Raw genomic sequence first — 22,949 nt, forward strand, 5'->3', positions numbered from 1 at the left:
CTAGCTTGATTATCACTTCAAAAGTTTTTTTTCTCTTAATTAATTGGCCTCTCAGAGTTGGTAAGACAACTCCCACCTGTTTATGCTCTCTGTATGTGTGTATATATATCTCCTCATTATACCCACTTCTTCGGATGCATCCGAAGAAGTGGGCTGTAGTCCACGAAAGCTTATGCTCTAATAAATTTGTTAGTCTCTAAGGTGCCACAAGTACTCCTGTTCTTCTTTTTGCGGATACAGACTAACACGGCTGTTACTCTGAAACCTTCTTCTTCGGTGACTCTTGTATTCTTGAATGGGTGGGAAAATAGCTTCAGTGTGAAGTTCCTCTGCCAACTTCCGTGCACTCTTCAGAACGTTTTGAAATCCCTCCTCAGACCGGTAAGACTGTAGGTATGACTTTGCTTTGTCCAGTTGTTCCATTGCTCCAGATATATCAAGGTCAACACCTTGGAGTCTCTTGCTTACATTTATTTCAAACAGTATGTCATGCCACACCACTAAGCCACACAGAAATTTGAAGTTATGTATGTTTCTGGTGATTCCATTTCCCTCTGCCACTGTCCTCCCATGAACAGTTCCTGTCATAGCATTATCCTCCATAATGACAACTATGACATCATCTATCTTCCCAATTTGGTGTTTGATAGACTTTATCACCTTCACTTGACTTTCCTATCATGTGGCACTCAGTGGTTCCAGTGTCAGAGAGAATGTTCCCAGATGTTGCTTCAAAATTTGCCATCAATGAGTTGATGCAGAGAAAAATACATAGATGCTTTGAATTACATTAAAAAATTCAGCAGCCTCACTAGAAGCTGATGCTGCATCACTGACCACCAAGTTCAATGAATGAGAACTGCATGGGACAAAAAAAGCTGAGGGTTTAACTCTCGGATCCGTGTCTGCACTCCTCTGTTCTTTCTTCTCATGTTGGCACCATTATCTTAGCCCTGACTTCTCATGTCAGCTATCGCAATTCCCATATCTTCCAGCTTTTTAAGAAGCACATTTGTCATACCAGCTCCTGTAGTATCATAAATGTCAATACATTCTAGAAAATGCTCTCTGACAGTCACCATTGCAGGGACATTTTCACTAGGTTCTGTTGTTGTTACAAAATGCACCATTAAAGTCATTTGTTCCAAATGGCTGATGTCAGATGTGCAGTCCAAAATAACAGAATAATATCTTGCTGACTTCAGATCTGCCACAATCTTCTGTTTGACTTTTGTTGCCAGTAACTGTATGATTTCATTTTGAATGATTTTTCCCAAGGGAGGGGTGTGTGTACATTTCTTGGGTGGTGACTCTTCTTAGATGCTCCTGGAGTACAGCATCAAACTCAGCCATCAGCTCCACAATTTTAAGAAAGTTTCCATTGTTTGGCACATACAGCTGACCTGAAGTGCCACACAGTGCTAGGTTTTGGGTAGCAAGCATTCTCACCTCAGCTATGAGACTTTTCAGAACATTTTGCCAGTAAAGAGACACTGATGCAATCTTCTCTTGATGCTGATCATCTATGGTGGCCTTCAACCTTAGTCTCATCTCAAGCTCTTTCCACCTATGGAATGCTCTCTGGTGATTTGCTGCCTTCTCATGGCATGCCAGATTTTTAGCCAGATTTTTCCAGTCCTTTGTTCCTGTAGAACCCAATGTGGATGGAACATTAGACTGGAAGAGTTTGCAACAAAAACAGTATGCAGCATTCTGGGTTTTTGAGTACATAAGCCATGGCCTCTCCACTTTGTCACCACTGCGGATTTCATACCAGTAATGTGTTGGATGGAAACTTCTATTTTCATTGTCTTTGTGGAACATTAAGTTTTTCATTTGCTGTGGCCCATGCAGTACAAGGAAATCCCTCAGGCTACTGCTCAAGTGAGTTCACAGTCCTGAATCATCTAGACTTAAGGAACTAAACTCAGCAGCCGCTGTTTCTTGTGCCTCCATCACACTCTTCTCTGATCTACACTTTTCTTGAGGAATGTGCATGGTTACATCCATTTGAGATGGAGATATGGATGCTGCAGTAGTTGCCAGGTCTCCTGCACTCTGACTAATTGGAAGATGAGGCATCTCCTCACCACTCACATCCTCACTGGGGCTGGAAGGCTCACCGTGAACATTTGTGTCTATGTATCTCAGGAGAGCTCCTTCCTGCTTAGATAGAAAAACTTCCTTTGCTTTCTTTCTTTTTCTGACTGCTGCCCCAGAGGGGCATTTTTTTCTTTCACTCATGACTGTTGTTCTGTGCCAGCTATAGTTGCTCTCGACACTCAATTGAAGGGGACAAATAAGCAGGCTGGTAGCAGGGCTGAGTGAGGGAAGATATCAGCGTCTTAAGGGCCTAACTAGCTCCTACTACTTCAGTTGACTGCCTGTTCTCCTCAAGTGGGTTCAGAGAAGCAGCAGGAAACAGGAAGCTCCCTGAAAAGCTGGTGTTAATCAGTCCAGGCTCCTGGGGATGCTAGACAGGTACATTAGAAGCTCCTCCTTCTCTCTCTCCCTGCAGCTCCTGCTGCTTTCTGTTATTCCCTCTCATCGTTCTTCCTGCCTGCCTGTTATGTCTCTTGTGCCCTCCTTCCTCCAGCACAGCACTCACTCCACCATCTCTGTGCAGCTAGAGCAGAGAGAATACATATGCACCAGCACCCAGACACAATTTTCTACACTCTTGGTCCTAGTGGCACCCCACCACAGTCTGGCACCTGAGGTGGCCGCCTCAGTTCACCTCATGGTAAGGCCAGCCCTGTGCTTGCAGACCAATGATCAGACAGATAAATATTGATCGTTAAGGATACTGTTTCAAAAGCCAAATGCTGCTAATGAACAATATAATGATAATGTAATACCTGGCTTTCTGCATATGAATTAATGGTGTTTCAGCTACAGTGTCTGGTGCCCAGACTGCCTCTTCTAGCAATAGCTAAGGCACTCTCAATAAAAAAATGTATTTGGACTGCAAGGAATAAATTCTGTTCCTTTCGCTGTGTTTTTATAGTCAATGTGTTTCTTGTCTGCAGAACATGGATTTCAGTTCAATACAAGGCTCAGTCTTACTATCTCAGAATCACGTGTACACATCATTTCCTAGGACTACTCCTAGATCATTCAAAATGGCACTACTGTGGACTCGGAACTAGTAGTATAATTGCATCAGTAGAGGGCACATGTAGATAACGATGCTATTAAATATATGAATAAGACATAAAGAACACAAAATAAAAGTGAAGGTTAAGCTAAAACTGATATTGGCATCATGCTACTGAACCAAGAGCAGAGTGGCAATAAAGAAGCAGGAGGATTTAATCTGCAGAGGTACACAATGGAAAACCTTGTTGCTGCCAGCATGGGTGAGAGCTGTAAATAAATGGAAGCTATCAGGGCTAGGCTAATGCATAATGTATAGACTGAAAGTAAAAATAAACAAAACTGTAAGACTCTTTTGATTATAGGGTTATGACTAGACCTGTGCAAACCCTGCAGATTCAGCAATAAATGAGTTTGCAAATGGAACCCTTGCAGCTTGATTGATAAGGACTGGAGTCAAATAAACCCCACTCTCGAAAAATCATCTGGATGTTTGTGTTTGACAAATATGAACCTCCAAGCAGCTCCAGAGCAGACGCCTTCATACCCTTTTATATCATCCCTTAAAACTCCAGGGTAAGGAAGAGAGGGTTCCATGATATGTTGGCTGTGAGTAGAGTGACCAGATGTCCTGATTTTATAGGAACAGCCATGATATTTGGGGCTTTTTCTTATATAGGCACCTATAACGCCCCATCCCTGTCCCAATTTTTCACACTTGCTGTCTGGTCCCCCAACTGTAAGGAATAGTTCAACAGCTTCTCAGTAATGTGAACAAATTAACCACTGGTGAGGATAGGCTGAGATTCATGAGGTCAGCAAACCTCCAACCCCAAATTCTAATAGCATGGATTTTATTCGGGTAATCAAGAGGGCAGGAGCCATTCAGCAGCAGGGTAGCCTCCCCTATGGCTGGGGGCTTGTCTTCCTTTTCACTCTTCCCATGAATGTTTACTTGCTCCTGTGACAGCAGGGCTGCAGAGGGCTCCTTGTGCTGTCACAGGGCCAGTGACATCCAATCCCTGCAGATGCAAGGGGGAGGCTATGGTCCTGAAGGGGCAAAGCAGAGACTTTTAGCCAGGCCTCTACTCCCCCTCTAGACTGCAGCCTACCCTGCACCTTGCTTCTGCAGGGAGCAATTGTCACTGGCCCTGCAGCAGCACACAGAGCCCTCTGCCCCATTCCCTCCCTCCCATGACAGTAATGCTGCAGAGGGCTCCCTGCACTGCTTCAGGAGCCATTCAGCAGCAGGGTGGCCGGGGGTTCACCGTCATGCTCCCCACAGTTGTGGCTGGAGGTCTCAATTCTATTAGCTGAATGGCTACATTATCCAAATCCCTTCCGTGTTCCCCAGCATGAGATACATGCCCTCTGCAGTACATATCTCACGCTGGGAGAGAAGGAAGAGATTCAGATTGCATGGAGATTTGGCTAAAAGCATTTCAGATATATGGGAGTATACTGTATTTGGGGTCCATTAAAGGGCTTGGAAAACAAACACCCCCCCTCCTAAAATAACCAGATCCTCAGAGTATATTTGTATAGTGCCATTTAATTCAATGGAGCTGTGCTGAGAACCTGGCCTTGTAAGTGGAGCCCCTGACCGGTAAGCTCTTCAGGTGATTAACAGCACACACACTCCTTATTATTATTTCTTGCCTTATGCTCCAGGTACAACACAACAGCTAGAAGGGGCAATCTTCCATCTCTGTGGTTAAGACTTTTATATGGCTTGCTTTCTTGGCCAAGCTGTCCAGCTGGTGAGCTATTAGCTCATCAGACTCCCAACAGGTGCAAGTGATCCCCATTAAACCTTCCAATCAGACTACCTAACTCCCTCCTACTCTCACTGTCCACTGCTCTGCATGTTCTAATTGACCAGCGTGTTGGCTCCCAAAAGGAGCTTTTTTATAGCTGCTAACAGCCCCCTGTCTCAGTCCCCAAGACTTTTTAATTAGCTCATGTAATGGACTGGATCCAGCGTAGTGTGTGTAGCACCAAGGTGATATGTTTTTATTACCCTGTGTTAGTTAGCAGATGAGCTACCAGAGCATTAGCCATCTGCAGTTTCTCATTGGCATCCTCTGCCAACCTCACCTTGTAAACCACTCTGAGTATTACTGCTACAATAGCTGAAACTTTCCCTAGTAGCTATTAAACACTAATAGGTAATGAAGGGTTAACCCAGCTCTGATACAGATATGATTTGGTTTGGTTGTTCTTTCAATTTTTATTCAAGGTTTTCAGCCAGAGAGCATCACGGATGATTTGTGATTTCATGAAACATTCTGAGAGTTGTCATGCCATTGGTCATAGCTCATAAACTTGACAATCAGGTGCTAACTATTCTGCGTATGATGGAATACCACTTTCACGATGTTCCATATAATGCTTCATTATAAATCACAGTTTCAATTGAAAACCTAGATATTTTACAATATTTTCCCTTGTGTTCAGTTAATAAACCACACATGTAAAAAATGGATGATTTTCTTATCAATTTTTGCAAGAGAAAAATTGCCTTAAAATTAATAAAAATATAATATGACACAAATCACTTTTAGTGAGAAGTACAGTGCGTTGAAATTTTCTGAATTTTATGTTTGATGAAATTATTGATTTTTTGTTTTGTTTCTTGTACTATATATAGATTTTTTAAACACAGGTGGCTTCAAATGAATTTCTCCAGAAGAGCAAATTTATTTGTATGCTAAAGATTGTTAACAAACTTTCTTGAAAGTAAAATTTCAGTCTTTTGCACTTTAGAAGGCCGTTTATTTTTGAGTTTATATAAAGGTATACACACCATGTATATGATACAGAAAAAAGAAGCCTTATTAAAAGTATCTGGTTCATTTAGACAAATACCAATATGTTTCTTGTTTGGAAACATATTCATGATCACATACTGAATTGGGGAAGTAAGCAAAGATGTTGAAGCTAAGAATACTTTTTAAAGACCAAATTCTTTCTTTGGATGAAGATGTGCAAATCTCACTAGTGAATGAGAGCTTTCAGTGTACATCCAATGGCAGATTTTGACCCTAAGGTATTCATTTCCCAGTGCAGCAAGAATTTTATCCTTAGGGTTGTCATGATATATTATTTGTTATCATGATCTACCTACAACCTATCATTTTCCAATTATCACATATACGTAGTGCATATCTTCCATTTACTAATATAGAAATGTGACCTCATCAAGACCTGGAGTCTAATGTAAGTAGTTGCAATTCTCATTAAATTCAACAGGAGTTGTGGTTGCTATACAGGCTGAAACTTGGTATGTTCTTCCTAAAAGCCCTCCATAATAGCTTTCTGGTGTGTGAGTGAAAAGTCATTAACACAAAGAACATGCCTTAAAATAACACAAGAAGTTTAAATATTGATTAAATGGCCTAACAGTAAATTTGTGAAAGAATCAAAGAGGATCCCAAAATTTGATTTCCAGGGAGAACACGTATTGAAAAGTGGTAAGAACTAGATGCCAAAAGTTTATGAAAAAATTATTTCATTCCAAATTATTTTATATAGGTGAAAAGAAATCGTCCTGGTAATAAGAGTCAGGATTTTTATTGTACTCTCTCTCACACTCATGCTTTTTCTCCACCCACCCCCACATGAATAAATAACACCACTATCTGAACATGGTTGTGTTGAAATTACTTGAGTAATGTTAATGACACTAAATTGTGTTGTTGCCCTAAGTGTTGTTTCTTTTACTTGCATTTAGATGATAAAGACGTATTTAAAGTAACTTAAGTAATACTGTTGCTAATGGAAGTGCATTATATTTGAGATTCTTTGTGATGTTTTATTACTGTATCAAGTGCTTTTAAAGCAATAATTATGACCGCTCTATAAGTTTGGGTTAGCTGGCCTTTTTAGCAAAGATTTAAATCATTTCATAATGTGCTATGTTTCAGTACAGGGAACTAATGTTATTGTTTCTTGTTAAATAATGTGTATTGTTTTTAAAAACACAGGTTAATGTAGGTTACTAGTTAGTGTGATATAAAACAGTTTGTATGGAGCACCTATAGATGCCCTAAATGCTGCTAATTAAGTATCTAATGCTAACTGCTACATAAAACTTATACCAGTGTGTTTGGGCACATGATCCTCGAATTAGAGAAGTCTGTTAGAGAAATCAGGCAGATTAGGTCCATTAAATTAGTAGAAGTATAGGCAAAAGACATAAGCTTTTTGGATTCAGCACAGGAAATTGACTGCTGGTTGAAAAATGTGTAAAAAACGAAACAAATTTTAAATGTATTTATTTTTGAACATTTAACATTTGAAATTTTTTTTATATATATATGTATTCTAACCAGCACATAGAGCTGAAAAAAAAAAACATGAAAATTGTCAAGGATCTTGTTTTTATGGTTTTTTATGGGGATTTTAAGTGGGAAAAATTCAACATTGAGACTTTTTTCCTGAAAAAATGAAATTTTCAATATTTCAGCCATCTCTGCTGCACTGACAACCAATACCAGACCAGGTTATCCAACACTTAACCTTAAGGTCAGAACAATAGCTTCTGTGGTTGAAAATCTGACCAACAGGGTAGGAGAATAAGAAGAAATTACCTTCTTTAAAAAGGTAAAGAAGTCCTTGTTTGGACTGGATGGGAAAGTCACTCTGTTAACTTTTGAAATATGGGGATGGACTCACTATCCTCTTCCCACAAAAAACAAACAAACAAACAAAAAAAAACACAAGAAAAAAAAAAGATGAAAGAATTGGAGAACAGGAACCACCAAAACAATATTAGCTTAATTTGTTTTCCAGAGGGAGTGAAAGTGTGAACGAGTCGGACTATATGGGGAAAAATGTATCTCTTTTCTGGATTTGCCAGATGATGTTTTTACAGTATAAAAAATCCCTGAAAGGATGCAGCATATCTTAAGTGAAAGACCTGGGAGAGGGAGAAGCCCAGATCTATTGTAATTCACGTAAGCAGCTCAGACAGACAATTAATCCTCCAAGCTGCCTGGAAGAAAAGGCAAGGTTTAGCTGATGCCAAAGGAGTTTTATTTTATAACTGCTTCTCTGGTAGGATTTTGAATGAGAGAACTGCCTTTAATGAGACAATGAAAAAAAGTTGAAAGGATAAAGCATTTGATATGGTAGATCAGTCATGATATTTGACCAGTACAAAACCCATTGTCTTACAAAGAAGAATTGGATGATTCTACATATCAGAATTGGGAGAATGCTGAATGATATCCACTAAAATAATGATGGGCTAGACCAGGGGCAGTCAATTTTTTTTGTCAAGGTCCAAATTTCGTGGTCAAGGTACAATCAAGGTCCAACTCCAGAGAAAACAATAAAAAATAATAACAATAATTATAATAATGAGTAAAAAAAAAGATTTAGGGGTCCATTCAAAAGAGTCTGGCAATCTGGATTTGAACTGCGGTCTGCCTATTTACTGTCCCTGGGCTAGACACTCCCATTTCAGAGCAGGTTGATTGATTCTTATTTTTTCTTACTCAGGTCCAAGTGTAGCACTTATGATGCATTATGAATTTCTCTTGTATCCATTTTAAATGTATTTAAGATGAATCCCAAGTGGGAGTCTTCTACATATTGCATTCTTCACTGTGATTTTCAAATGCCTAAAAGATATAAGGTTAATGTATACCATACGTAAGTAAGATTAACAAATAGTTTACAGTGCCTGAGGTATGTGTATAGGAGGAAACAGCTAAACCTCTTGTTCTCCATTTCTAACTGTATTGTCTATTGATACAGTTACTCTGCTTGGGAGGTAGTCATTGTAGGAAGACTGGGGGGAAGAGATGGATTCTGCATTTTTGCCACGACAGAAGTAAGGTGGGTGGTGATTTTTAATCTTTTATGGAATGGAGCTATATATATATAGCTATACACACCGCCACCACCAAAAAGCTCTTTCCTCTGCTCTTATGGCTATTGTCAGCACATCAACCCCTCTTTTGTTCTTAACGATTACTGCTGTCATGTTAGGACCAGATCATGGCGAGGAAAACAGGGTCCCTCAGACAGGCTGAGCAGAGCCCACTGAGAGCTATGAATACATCAGTCAGAATCAGGTTCTTGGGCTGACCCATTATTTGATGAGTTTTGAGGCACTTGCATTGCTTTGACTTATGCTTCTTAGTGGGCAGGCCAACGGGTGGTGAATTATTAGTCTTTCTTTTCATTGCCAAATGTAGTGCATAGTCAAATGTGTAATAAAGCCTGGAGGTCACAAATGCATGATAATCATGGCCATAATGTGGCACACCCTTCTAGCTAGCTATGCCTGGAAGGAATTTCTAGCAGCTTTTGCTAGAGAACTTGGGATTCCAGCTGCTTGGGTTTTGGAAAGTGAAGAGCCTTGGAGGACCTTGAAACAAGGTAGGAGAACAAGAAGTGAGTTCCATCTTGACAATAAGAATACTGGTACACTTGATTGAAGGTGGGGTTATGGTGTTGGCTCCTCCAAATGCTTCCTTCTTTCCAACATCACCTGTGTCATGCATGTGTTTAGCATCTGCCACCCTGCCTTCATTAAGATGTAAATCTCATTCAACCACTGTAACTACTGGGGGATATGCTGTTTGTATTTATTGTGAAAAAAATACACAGTCAGGTGTTGTCTAAGTACTGCTGTAATTTAAGTCAAGGACATCTCGCAATCTCCCCTAGAGGTTGTACAGGTATATGAAACGGGATGTGGGAAAGAATAGAGCCCTAAGGAACTCCACAGGAGAGTTCTTGAGATGTAGGTTCATAATCCTAGCATAATCCCCCAGGATCAATGTAACAGAGTTCTGACTATTTCTGGCAAATTTCTAAGGAGAGTCAGCCATATCATGTGATCTACCATGTCAAACTTCACTGAGAGATCCGGTAATATGTCATTTTCCCTTTATCCACTGCTAAATGGCATTTACTCACCAGTGTGACCATCTCCATTTCTCTGTCATGGTGTAAAACGTGACTGTGAAAGGCGCAGGATATTGGCAGAGATGAAATGTGATTGGAGAGTGCTCTTCAACAGCTTCTCAATGGCCTTGCTCAGAAATGGGTTTTAGACTCGGAGTGGACAGGAAGGAAGAGCTGCACAGAGCAGCAGGAGGATTGGAGCAAAGTAAATCAGTGTTTTATGTACGCTCTTTGCTCTTCAGCAGACTTGCATTCTGTGCAGGTTTGCTATAACTGAGGATCTGGCCCAGATATTTTTACCTATTATATTTAAAATCAATTGTCCTCACAGAAGGATCACAGAAGGTATGAGATGGAAAGATCTATTCTTAGATTATCAAGCACAGGAGGTAGCCTCCTGAGCAGCACTATTAAATTCTGTATAATCCGAAGAGCTATGACTCCAACATAAATTCTTGTCATTATAGTACTAGAATGAGAAAGAAATTGCACTCTTCAGGAGTTCAAAGCATTTTTAAAGAACAGAAATCCAGTAAAGGTCAAAGATAAAGATCAGCCCTCTAGAAACTGGAGAGGAGTCAAAAACTAATGTTTTTTTTATTTTTTAAAAAAATATTTTAAAAATTTTAACTTAGAACACGAGTGGTTGAGAATACAGAAGGCTCATGAACTTATCCAAGAAAAAGGACTGGATGCAGTCAGGAATAGCACAAAGGACACTCCTAACCACTGCTCCATCAATTTATACAACCTCAGATTGGATAAGGACAACCTTGCCCTTGTGACAGCAGTTAGGCTATGCAGAACAGAACAATTTAGCTTTGGGGGGAAAAGAGGTCATAATAAGATACTGAAGGTCTTCAATCAAAAAGGTACCAAGAATTTGCTAATGCTGATTGACAGCACATTTGTTTGTGTTTGGTTAGAGAAAGCTTTAAAGATGAAAAATCAAGCTCTGTATGCAGGGCATGTAGCACAAATGTAGGACAACCAGATATTACCAATTGTTTTCCCTAGAGTACTGATGTCAGTGGGGTTGGAACTGTTGTATGGTTGGGGATCAATATAATTTAAAGCTAGATGAACAATTCTGCAAGTAACTGATGCATTCGTGGATCTTTAGCTTTTCAAAACCACGCAGAGAGATCATATATTAGGAGGAGGGAAGGGGAGAAATTAATTTGCAGAAACTCCAGGCTCAAGATAGATACCCATGAAGCTTGGGAAAATAGCTTTCCATAGCTCAGCTGAGTTTCTGTTTAATTGCTTAGCCAGATATGACCTTGCACAGCTTCCACAGTAGAGGGGACTGCAGATCTTTTGTGGTAAGCACAAACCATAACAACCCCATTCTCTAATCTCTCACTCACCGATGCTGCCCTTAAACAAACAAACAAACAAACAAAGTGCATCCCTGACAGTATCTGATTGAGAAAAGACTGTGTATGGGGAATAAAAACATTTGAGTCACAGGAAATAATTTCATAAGAAAAGGGTTACATACCTTGTGATTGTTATATTGAACTGATTGTCATCAAAAGACCAATTTTTAGTGACAAACTTTTAATTTGCAGTTACAATTTACATGGGAAATGAAAAAAAAAGTGTCTAGGAAGGAATTGTTTAGAATAATGTTATTTAGTCATACTCTCCGTGTAGAGTTAGAAATGCTTCTGTGTTCATTTGTAGTTTCCTTGCACAAATACGCTAATCATAGAGAAAAACACAGAACTGCTTACAAACATCTCTAACCTATGCAATTATGTTCAAAACCAGTTGGAATCTGGCACAACTTTGAAAGAGCTTACTACAAAGTTCCATGTGCCCTCACATAGTGTATATTTTTTAAATGTTAACTTTGAGAAATCATGACTAATTGGCACCAAACTATCAAAAAGCAGGGTGTTTTTCAAGTTTTTGCAATTCAATTTCAAGTTTTTGCCATCTACAACAAACATACTACAGCTGTTAAAATATTATAAAAAATGGGAGGGCATTTTTAGCGCTGTGTAAGATTAAAAAAAACTGAAAATGACAAGAATGGAGACAATTGTGCAACCTTAATTATAGGTATCATTCTGCACTGTGCGTATGATAGAGAACATTGTGCTGGAGTGCCCTCCCCCACCAGCACCATGGTTAAGCAGGAGTTATGGCAAGGTTACCTCTGTTTCTCCTTCATTCAGCCAATCACCATTTAACACCATCTGGTAGTTCCACACTATGACTCTAATGTTCCAGTTGGATCATTAATAGTCTCTTCCCTCTCAGAGTCTAGTGAGTCAGGAGTCCCATAACCCTAGTGAGTGGTCAGCAGTTTCTAGCCTGTTGGGGTTCAGATCGCTTTGCTCTGCTGGCATTAGTAACCACTCTGCTAGGTAGTAGTAGAGGAACCCAGACCCACCCATTCCTCTGTGCTTCATTCCAGGCATCTAGGAGTTGGAACCAGTATCTCCCAATCTCTTATTGCTTCCTACAATGCCTCTCTTGTTGGCTGTTTCCCAGACTCATGTTCTGTGATCCTTGTCTTCTGGAGTTCCAAATGTCTGCCCACCAGTCTGTTGCTGAAGGCCCCCACACTCAGTGGTTACTCAGCCTCTCTTCCTGTATGACCTGTAGCCATTTCATCTCCCTAGCTGTTGCAGGGTCACCAATCAGGCCCAGAAGAGGAGGCAGCTAGTCTCCCTATTAATCTGGGATAGCATGGGCTCTGTATGCCCTATGACAGTAAGGAATTAGATAAATGAATTTATAGTGCAGAAAAAAAATGATAGCGTTAAATGACAGATAGTACTTCATATGAAATTTGCATTTTAGTTTCTGTTCCTTCTGTATCAAAATCAACAAAAAAAATATTAATTGAACAAATATCACATTTTAAACATTGAAGAGACAAGCAAAATTGAATGTTAGTGTGATGTAATGTAAACACGGACTGTAACGGTAGTGCTAGATTATGGCATATGTTTCATAAGAGAATCTGACCCAAATACTGCCCCACTCCTGTACAGGAACACGGAGCCAGATGTGGAGAACCAATTTGTGGTCTAGAATCATTTGAAATAAAGGAGCTGTGCTCATCAACACTCTTAAAATCCACAGAAAGGACAGGCAGAATCAAACCCTAAGTATCTCAACACCTACATGTTTTAGAAAAGAAAATCACAGGGACGGTTTTATCCACCACTGAAATGCAAGCACCTTTGGATGGCTGGTCTCAGCAGCTGTTATACAGTGTACAGAAGCACTACAAAATTCTTTAGGAAAATCACAGCCTCTTGAAGATTGCCTCCTTCTGATATTTTCCTTTCCTACTGAGGAAGCTGTTCTAACTTGAGGGGTAAAATTAGGCCCACAGGTCCTTAACTGCATCACTCCTTGAGCATATTGAGAGATTGTTCTCTAACTATCAATAATTATTCTTTATTGTAAATTAACCAAAGTATACTCGGATCTTGGTGTTATACTCATTAGCAAGCAGCCTGTATCAAATGCTAATGTATTCTGGGAATGTCCAGTCTATAAATAAAGACTGATTTACATAACAAGTATTTCTGAAATGTCTTGAGAAACAAATCCTTACCTGACAGCTGATTTAAAACTTTTTTTAAAAAGCCCTGAGTTTTACATACAGCATACTGATATGTGGTGGCATTAAGAACAATTTTATATGCAAATATCACTTATAAGTAAAACAAATCTCCTTTCCACAAGAAATACAAAGAATAAAAGTCACTTGATAGGGACCTAGGTCCTGATCCTATTTTCACTAAAGACTGTGACTGAGTTGAATCGTTGTTGGATCAAGCCCATCTCATCTATAATGTTTTCTGGTCAGACTAATTAACAGAAGTTAATACTAATGCCTTTTAACCGGTCACTTGCATCTCAGTCTTTGGCTTAATTTGAAGCAGAAAGGGTTGCTTACCTTACCTGGCTTGCTGAATTATGCCCTCTTTGGTATTTGAGAACTCATTGTGGCATACATTCAGGTTCCGCAGAGACTAAACTTTGGGATTGATTTCAGGTACTGAGTAACTGCAATTCCCCAGTTGACTTCATTTGGATGTGTGGGTGCCCAATACCTCTGAAAATCAGGCCATATATATCTCAACTTGGGCACTAAAAATGGAGGCACCCAAATTTAGTGAGCCACTGCTGAGAATTTAGTCAGAACTGTCCATAGTTATCCACCACACAATTGAAACATCTAAAATTAGAAGTTACTCTTGAAAATCTGGGCTCAACTGACTTGCTCAACAATGTGTTAGTGACAGACTGGGGAATAAAATCCAGGTTCCTGGATTCCCAGCTCACTACTCTAGCCACTGGACTACTTTTCTTGCCTGGGTAAATAACTCCATTAAAAGAAGATTAAGTGCTCCATTCTGACTTTTATTTGTTATGAATACTTTCTATGATTTTCCATGAATTTTCAACACAGGCCATAGGGTGCATATCATTATGTTGTCTTTGATTCTGCAAATGTTTTCACATAATGTTAAACGTTACCTTGGTCTGTGAGCATGATGCACATACTCTTCTGTTGCATGACATGAATGTAGTATAGAGCATATGGGTTTTCTAAACAGTAAAATGCCAATTTGGCTTAATTTTATTTGTACTAGTATTTATTTTTTGCGTGTGATAGCATCTGAAGAGAAACCCCATTATACAGCTCGCTCATCAAAAGTATAGCAGGTCAAAAGTGGGAAATAAATAGAAGAGGTCTGTTATTCTAAACAATGTGATATTTGTCAGGACTGAGAGATGACTCAGCACTGTCAGTTTAAATTATATATAGCTTTCTGCTGTTTTAAATAGAGATGTGGAAGATTACAGGTAGAAATCAAGTGTCATTTACCAAAGAGAGTCAGGAGAACTGCTATGGAATTATTAATTCTCTGGGCAATAGAAGAAGTTGTTTAGGGCTTGACTACATAGGGAAGTTATTCTGGAATAAGGCAGGGTGTGAATTTAAAGTGCTATTGCTATTCTGGAATAACTCTCCTTGTGGACAGTCTTATTCAGCAATAAGAATCCTTTATTTTTTCAGTTTAGCTTAATCCACTTTGGAAGTAGATTAAGCTAAATCAGAAAAAAAAAGTCACTCTTTTTCTGGGATAAGAGTTGCCACACAAGGAGCTAGTGCAGAATAGTTTACTCCATAGTAGCTGTTCCAGTCAATTTCCCTGTGTAGAGAAGCCCTTAGTCACTGGATTTTAATGTGCATTTCAGCTCACTAAGCATCTAAAACCATCTGATCTCACTACTGAACTAGTACACTCTGTAACTAGTATTGATTACAGCTGGGTGAAATTGTTCAGTCAAATAGTAAATTCAGTGAAAAATACAAATTCAGTGCAACCAAAATTTTGAGAATTTGAGTCAAATTCAGCAAATAGTTTTGGCAAAATAAAAAGTGCAAAAAATGAAAGTCGAAATAGTTTGTAGCCCACAAAGCTTATGCTCTAATAAATTTGTTAGTCTCTAAGGTGCCACAAGTACTCCTGTTCTTTTTGCGGATACAGACTAACACGGCTGCTACTCTGAAATCTGTCATTATGCAAGGCACTGCATTTAGCCGTATGGAGTGGAAATCCATCAACTTCATGAAAAAACTTGTACAGATACAGACAGACATCATCTTCCTTTCCAAATGCAAGCAGATGGACATCATACCAAAAGGACTAAAGGTAAAAAATCCATTACAATCTACATATCACACAGACTATGCTGAGAGACTGTGTCACACACTCTCAAAGAAACTGCGAAACCACCTGATCAGCATCCTATACAGCAAACAGGGAAAGATTAAGAATGAGCTCTCAAAACTGGATACTCTCATAAAAAACCAACCTTCCACACAAACTTCCTCATGGATAGACTTTACAAAAACTAGACAAGCCATTTACAAGACAAACTTTGCCTCTCTACAAAGGAAAAAGGACACTAAACTATCTAAACTGCTACATGCCACAAGGAGCCACAACAGTAGTTCCCTTAACCCACCCAGCAATATTGTTAATCTTTCCAGCTATACTCTTAGCCCAGCAGAAGAGTCTGTCCTATCTTTTGTCCCTCCAGACCCACGAACATGTCCCTCCAGACCCACGAACATGATACAGTTTTGCGGTGACCTAGAATCCTACTTTCAATGTCTCCGACTCAAAGAATATTTCCAACATACCTCTGAACAGCATACTAACCCACAGAATCCCCCCTACCAGCACTACAAAAAAAAGGATTCTGTGTGGACTCCTCCGGACGGTCGAAACAGACTGGATTTCTACATAGATTGCTTCCGTCAACGTGCAAAGGCTGAAATTGTGGAAAAGCAACATCACTTGCCCCATAACCTCAGCCATGCTGAACACAATGCCACCTACAGCCTCAGAAACAACCCTGACATCATAATCCAAAAGGCTGACAAAGAAGGTGCTATCGTCATCATGAATAAATTGGAATATGACCAAGAGGCTGCTAGACAGCTCTCTAACACCACATTCTACAGGCCATTATCCTCTGATCCCACTGAAGATTACCTAAAGAAACTACACCATCTGCTAAAAAAACTCCCTGACAAAGCACAGGAACAAATCTGTACAGACACATACCTAGAACCCCGACCAGGGGAATTCTATTTGCTACCCAAGATCCATAAACCTGGAAATCCTGGACGCCCCATCATCTCAGGCATCGGCACCCTAATATCAGACTTGTCTGGTTATGTGGACTCTCTCCTCAGACCCTATGCTACCAGCACTCCTAGCTATCTTCAAGACACCACTGACTTCCTGAGGAAACTACAATCCATCGGTGATCTTCCAGAAAACACCATCCTGGCCACTATGGACGTAGAAGCCCTCTACACCAATATTCCACACAAAGATGGACTACAAGCTATCAGGAACAGTATCCCCAATAATGTCACAGCTAACCTGGTGGCTGAACTTTGTGACTTTGTCCTCACCCACAACTATTTCACATTTGGGGACAATATATACCTTCAAGTCAGCGACACTGCTATGGGTACCTGCATGGCCCCACAGTATGCCAACATTTTTATGGCTGACTTAGAACAACGCTTCCTTAGCTCTCGTCCCCTAACGTCCCTACTCTACTTGTGCTACATTGATGACATCTTCATCATCTGGACCCATGGAAAAGAAGCCCTTGAGGAATTCCACCATGATTTCAATAATTTCCATCCCACCATCAACCTCAGCCTAGATCAATCCACAAAAGCGGTCCATTTTCTGGACACTACTGTGCTAATAAGCGATGGTCACATAAATACCACCCTATACCAGAAACCTACTGACTGCTACACTTACCTACATGCCTCCAGCTTCCATCCAGGACACACCACATGATCCATTGTCTACAGCCAAGCTCTAAGATATAACCGCATTTGCTCCAATCCCTCAGAGACAAGCACCTACAAGATCTCTATCAAGCATTCTTAAAACTACAATACCCACCTGCTGAAGTGAAAAAAACAGATTGACAGAGCCAGACGAGAACCAGAAGTCACCTCCTACAAGACAGGCCCAACAAAGAAAATAACAGAACACCACTAGCTGTCACCTTCAGCCCCCAACTAAAATCTCTCCAGCGCTCATCAGAGATCTACAACCTATCCTGAAAGATGATCCTTTACTCTCAGAGATCTTGGGAGACAGACCTGTCCTCGCTTACAGACAACCCCCCAACCTAAAGCAAATACTCACCAGCAACCACACATCACTGAACAAAAACACTGACCCAGGAACCTATCCTTGTAACAAACCCCGATGCCAACTCTGTCCACATATCTATTCAAGTGACATCATCATAGGGCCTAGTCACATCAGCCATACCATCTGGGGCTCGTTCACCTGCACATCTACCAATGTGATATATGCCATCATGTGCCAGTAATGCCCCTCTGCCATGTACATTAGCCAAACCGGACAGTCTCTATGCAAAAGAATTAATGGACACAAATCTGACATCAGGAATCATAATACTCAAAAACCAGTGGGAGAACATTTTAACCTATCTGGCCATTCAATGACAGACCTGCGGGTGGCTATCTTACAACAGAAAAACTTCAAAAACAGACTCCAACGAGAGACTGCTGAGCTGGAATTGATATGCAAACTAGACACAATCAACTCAGGATTGAATAAGGACTGGGAATGGCTGAGCCATTACAAACATTGAATCTATCTCCCCTTGTAAGTATTCTCACACTTCTTATCAAACTGTCTGTACTGAGCTATCTTGATTATCACTTCAAAAGTTTTTTTTCTCTTACTTAATTGGCCTCTCAAAGTTGGTAAGACAACTCCCACCTGTTCATGCTCTCTGTATGTGTGTATATATATCTCCTTAATATATGTTTCACTCCATATGCATCCGAAGAAGTGGGCTGTAGCCCACGAAAGCTTATGCTCTAATAAATTCGTTAGTCTCTAAGGTGCCACAAGTACTCCTGTTCTTTTTGCGGATACAGACTAACACAGCTGCTACTCTGAAATCTGTCATAGTTTGTTTTGACATTTCTGAATTGAAACATTCTGATTTTTTCCTTCAAAATGAAATTTCATTTTGAAATTTGGTTAAAATTATTTTTTAAATAAAAAGATTTTAAAAAACCCATACCTAAAACCTAACAAAATGAAAAACCAAAAAAGAAAAAAAAATGAGATAATCAAAAGGTTTTGTTCTATCTGAAATAAATTGCCTTTGTTTTTTGTTTCAGTAAAATAAAACCAAAAAGTTCTGTTTCATTTTAAAACAAACTGATTATTTATGAAAAATTGAGAATTGAAAAAAAAAATTAGTTATTTGCTCAGCTGCAGTAATGATCAAATCTCAGAAGGTTTGGAGTTCAGGGGACTTTCCAGTGTCCACTGATCATAAAAGTTGGATACTGAGAAAGCAGGAGGATCAGTGCGTTATCTTAAGTGTCTATACACAAATGCAAGACGCCTGGGAAACAAGCAGGGAGAACTGGAAGTCCTGGCACAGTCAAGGAATTATGATATGATTGGAATAACAGAGACTTGGTGGGATAAATCACATGACTGGAGTACTGTCATGGATAGATATAAACTGTTCAGGAAGAACAGGCAGAGCAGAAAAGGTGGGTGAGTTGCATTGTATGTAAGAGAGAAGTATGACTGCTCAGAGCTCCAGTATGAAACTGCAGAAAAACCTGAGAGTCTCTGGATTAAGTTTAGAAGTGTGAGCAACAAGGGGGATGTCATGGTGGGAGTCTGCTATAGACCACCAGACCTTGGGGATGAGGTGGATGAGGCTTTCTTCAGGCAACTAACAGAAGTTACTTGATCACAGGCCCTGGTTCTCATGGAGACTCCAATCATCCCGATATCTGCTGGGAGAGCAATACAGCAGTTCTCAGACAATCCAGGAAGTTTTTGGAAAGTGTAGGGGAGAATTTCTGGTGTAAGTACTGGAGGAACCAACTAGGGGCAGAGCCCTTCTTGACTTGCTGCTCATAAACAGGGAAGAATTAGTAGGGGAAGCGAAAGTGGATGGGAATCTGGGAGGCAGTAACCATGAGGTGGTGGAGTTCAGGATCCTGACACAAGGAAGAAAGGAGAGCAGCAGAATACGGACCCTGGACTTCAGAAAAGCAGACTTTGACTCCCTCAGGGAACTGATGGGCAGGATCCCCTGGGAAAATAACATGAGGGGGAAAGGAGTCCAGGAGAGCGGGCTGTATTTTAAAGAATCCTTATTGAGGTTGCAGGAACAAACCATCCCAATATGTAGAAAGAATAGTAAATTTGGCAGGTGACCAACTTGACTTAACAGTGAAATTCTTGCTGATCTTAGACCCAAAAAAGAAGCTTACAAGAAGTGGAAGATTGGACAAATGACCAGGGAGAAGTAAAAAATATTGCTCAGGCATGAAGGAGTGAAATCAGGAAGGCCAAATCACAATTGGAGTTGCGGCTAACAAGGGATGTTAAGAGTAACAAGAAGGGTTTCTACAGGTATGTTAGCAACAAGAAGAAGGTCAAGGAAAGTGTGGGCCCCTTACTGAATGGGGGAGGCAACCTAGTGACAGAGGATGTGGAAAAAGCTAATGTACTCAATGCTTTTTTTGCCTCTGTCTTCACAAACAAGGTCAGCTCCCAGACTGCTGCACTGGGAAGCACAGCATGGGGAGGAGGTGACCAGCCCTCTGTGGAAAAAGAAGTGGTTCGGGACTATAGAAAAACTGGACGAGCACAAGTCCATGGGGCCAGATGCACTGCATCCGAGGGTGCTAAAGGAGTTGGTGGATGTGATTGCAGAGCCATTGGCCATTATCTTTGAAAATTCATGGCGATCGGGGGAGGTCCCGGATGACTGGAAAAAGGCTAATGTAGTGCCCATCTTTAAAAAAGGGAAGGAGGAGGATCCAGGGAACTACAGGCCAGTCAGCCTCACCTCAGTCCCTGGAAAAATCATGGAGCAGGTCCTCAAGGAATCAATTCTGAAGCACTTAGAGGAGAGGAAAGTGATCAGGAACAGTCAGCATGCATTCACCAAGGGCAAGTCATGCCTGACTAACCTAATTGCCTTCAAAGATGAGACAACGGGCTCTGTGGATGAGGGAAAAGCAGTGCATGTGTTATTCCTTGACTTTAGCAAAGCTTTTGATACGGTCTCTACGGGCTGGATGAATGGACTATAAGGTGGATAGAAAGCTGGCTAGATCGTCGGGCTCAACGGGTAGTGATCAATGGCTCCATGTCTAGTTGGCAGCTGATATCAAGTGGAGTGTCCCAAGGGTCAGTCCTGGGGCTGGTTTTGTTCAATCTTTTCGTTAATGATCTAGAGGATGGCATAGATTGCACTCTCAGCAAGTTTGCAGATGACACTAAACAGGGAGGAGTGGTAGATATGCTGGAGGGTAGGGATAAGATACAGCGGGACCTAGACAAATTAGAGGATTGGGCCAAAAGAAATCTGATGAGGTTCAACAAGGACAAGTGCAGAGTCCTGCACTTAGGACAGAAGAATCCCATGCACTGCTACAGACTAGGGACTGAGTGGCTAGGCAGCAGTTCTGCAGAAAAGGACTGGGGGTTACAGTGGACGAGAAGCTGGATATGAGTCAACAATGTACCCTTGTTGCCAAGAAGGCTAACGGCATTTTGGGCTGTATAAGTAGGGGCATTGCCAGCAGATCGAGGGACGTGATCATTCACCAATGTCGAATAGAGGGGAGGCCTCATCTGGAGTACTGTGTCCAGTTTTGGGCTCCACACTACAAGAAGGATGTGGAAAAATTGGAAAGAGTCCAGCAGAGGGCAACAAAAATGATTAGGGGGCTGGAGCACATGACTTACGAGGAGAGGCTGAGGGAACTGGGATTATTTAGTCTGCAGAAGAGAAGAATGATGGGGGGGGGTTGATAGCTGCTTTCAACTACCTGAAAGGGGGTTCCAAAGAGGATGGATATAGATTGTTCTCAGTGGAGCAGATGACAGAACAAGGAGTAGTGGTCTCAAGTTGCAGTGGGGAAGGTTTAGGTTGGATATTAGGAAAAAAAATTTCACTAGGAGGGTAGTGAAGCACTGGAACGGGCTACCTAGAGAGATGGGGGAATCTCCTTCCTTAGAGTTTTTAAGGTCAGGCTTGAGAAAGCCCTGGCTGGGATGATTTAGTTAGGGTTGGTCCTGCTTTGAGCAGGGGGTTGGACTAGATGACCTCCTGAGGTCCTTTCCTACCCTGATATTCTATGATTGGGCCCTGGTATCAGCTTTGATAAGCATCCAAAAGCATGGTTGCCTGTTGCAATTATCTGAACTTTCTGGGTCTGCAAAACTGGCCTGGAAATGTCACAGGAAAAACTTTTGGGTGAAGTCTCAATTCATCTGGTTCTGCTACTGGCACTGGCCAGGATACAGACACATAGAAAATGCATAAAATGAAAATAATAATTTTAAAACATAATTAAATAAACTTAGGACTTCATAAAAAGATTATAGATAAAGGCTTGGTGTATGTGTGTGTGTGTATGCTCTTTGATTATGGAAGCATTTCAATGTTTACAAGAAAAAATCCCACTGTGTAGGGAACAGGGAACATACATTTGCAATGGCTGGAAAGTCTCTAATAGCCTCTATTAATATGATAATTTCCTTAATGTGTGGACATTTAGACAATTCCAAAGGAACATTTAATTAGGAGTAATGCTACTGGTATCAATTCAGCATTTTCAATTCCCAAAGATATTTCTAAGAATCTTCCTCTGTCAAAATTCCACAGGACAAACATCCAGAGTGATAGGCCTTTGTATTGGAAACTTTGATAATTAGATTGGAAAACAAATAAACAAACAAACAAAAAACCCAATCACAAAACAGCAAAAATTCAGCCAGTGAACATTCTAGATCAAGGGGAAAAAATAGTATATGACCATAACTACAGACATATAAGTATATGGTGTAAAGGTATCTTTTCATCTTGTTTTGCGACGCTTTAATTATGAAACTGCTAGTAACGGTAAAGGGAGTTCTTAAGCCTCATACATCAGAATGAGATTATACCTTTTAGTATTTCATAACTGCTTGAAAACTCTCTTTTCTTTTTCTAATACAAAGTGAAGTTATAAATAACAAACATCCTTTCTGGAAAGTTAACAAACTACACAAACACGACTTTTTTTTTTAAACCCAATAAAACTCTGGTTCAAAATAAATACCTGTAAATTGTGTGCATCCATCTATATGCAAATGTTTCCATATATATGATTATGTACATGCGTTTGAACAGTATGTGCATGTATTATGGATGCTAGTTACAACAAATCTGCTGTCATTCAGGACTTCACAGTTCTTAAGCAAGGTAAGCAATCCAAAAACACTGATGCAACATTCAGGCTAAAAGAGAATCTATGTTAACTGTAACATTAATAGGGTTAG

The 22,949-nt window shown here is 40.3% G+C and overlaps 1 protein-coding gene across 8 annotated transcripts in view; it reads right to left on the reverse strand.

Annotated features, from left to right (window-relative positions):
- Window positions 1-22,949, reverse strand: part of NDST4 (N-deacetylase and N-sulfotransferase 4) — a 257,495-nt gene that overhangs the window by 133,305 nt on the left and 101,241 nt on the right. The window lies entirely within an intron of this gene.

The sequence above is a fragment of the Trachemys scripta genome, chromosome 5 (genome assembly GCF_013100865.1).
Source record: "Trachemys scripta elegans isolate TJP31775 chromosome 5, CAS_Tse_1.0, whole genome shotgun sequence".
In the NCBI taxonomy this organism is placed as follows: Eukaryota; Metazoa; Chordata; order Testudines; family Emydidae; genus Trachemys; species Trachemys scripta.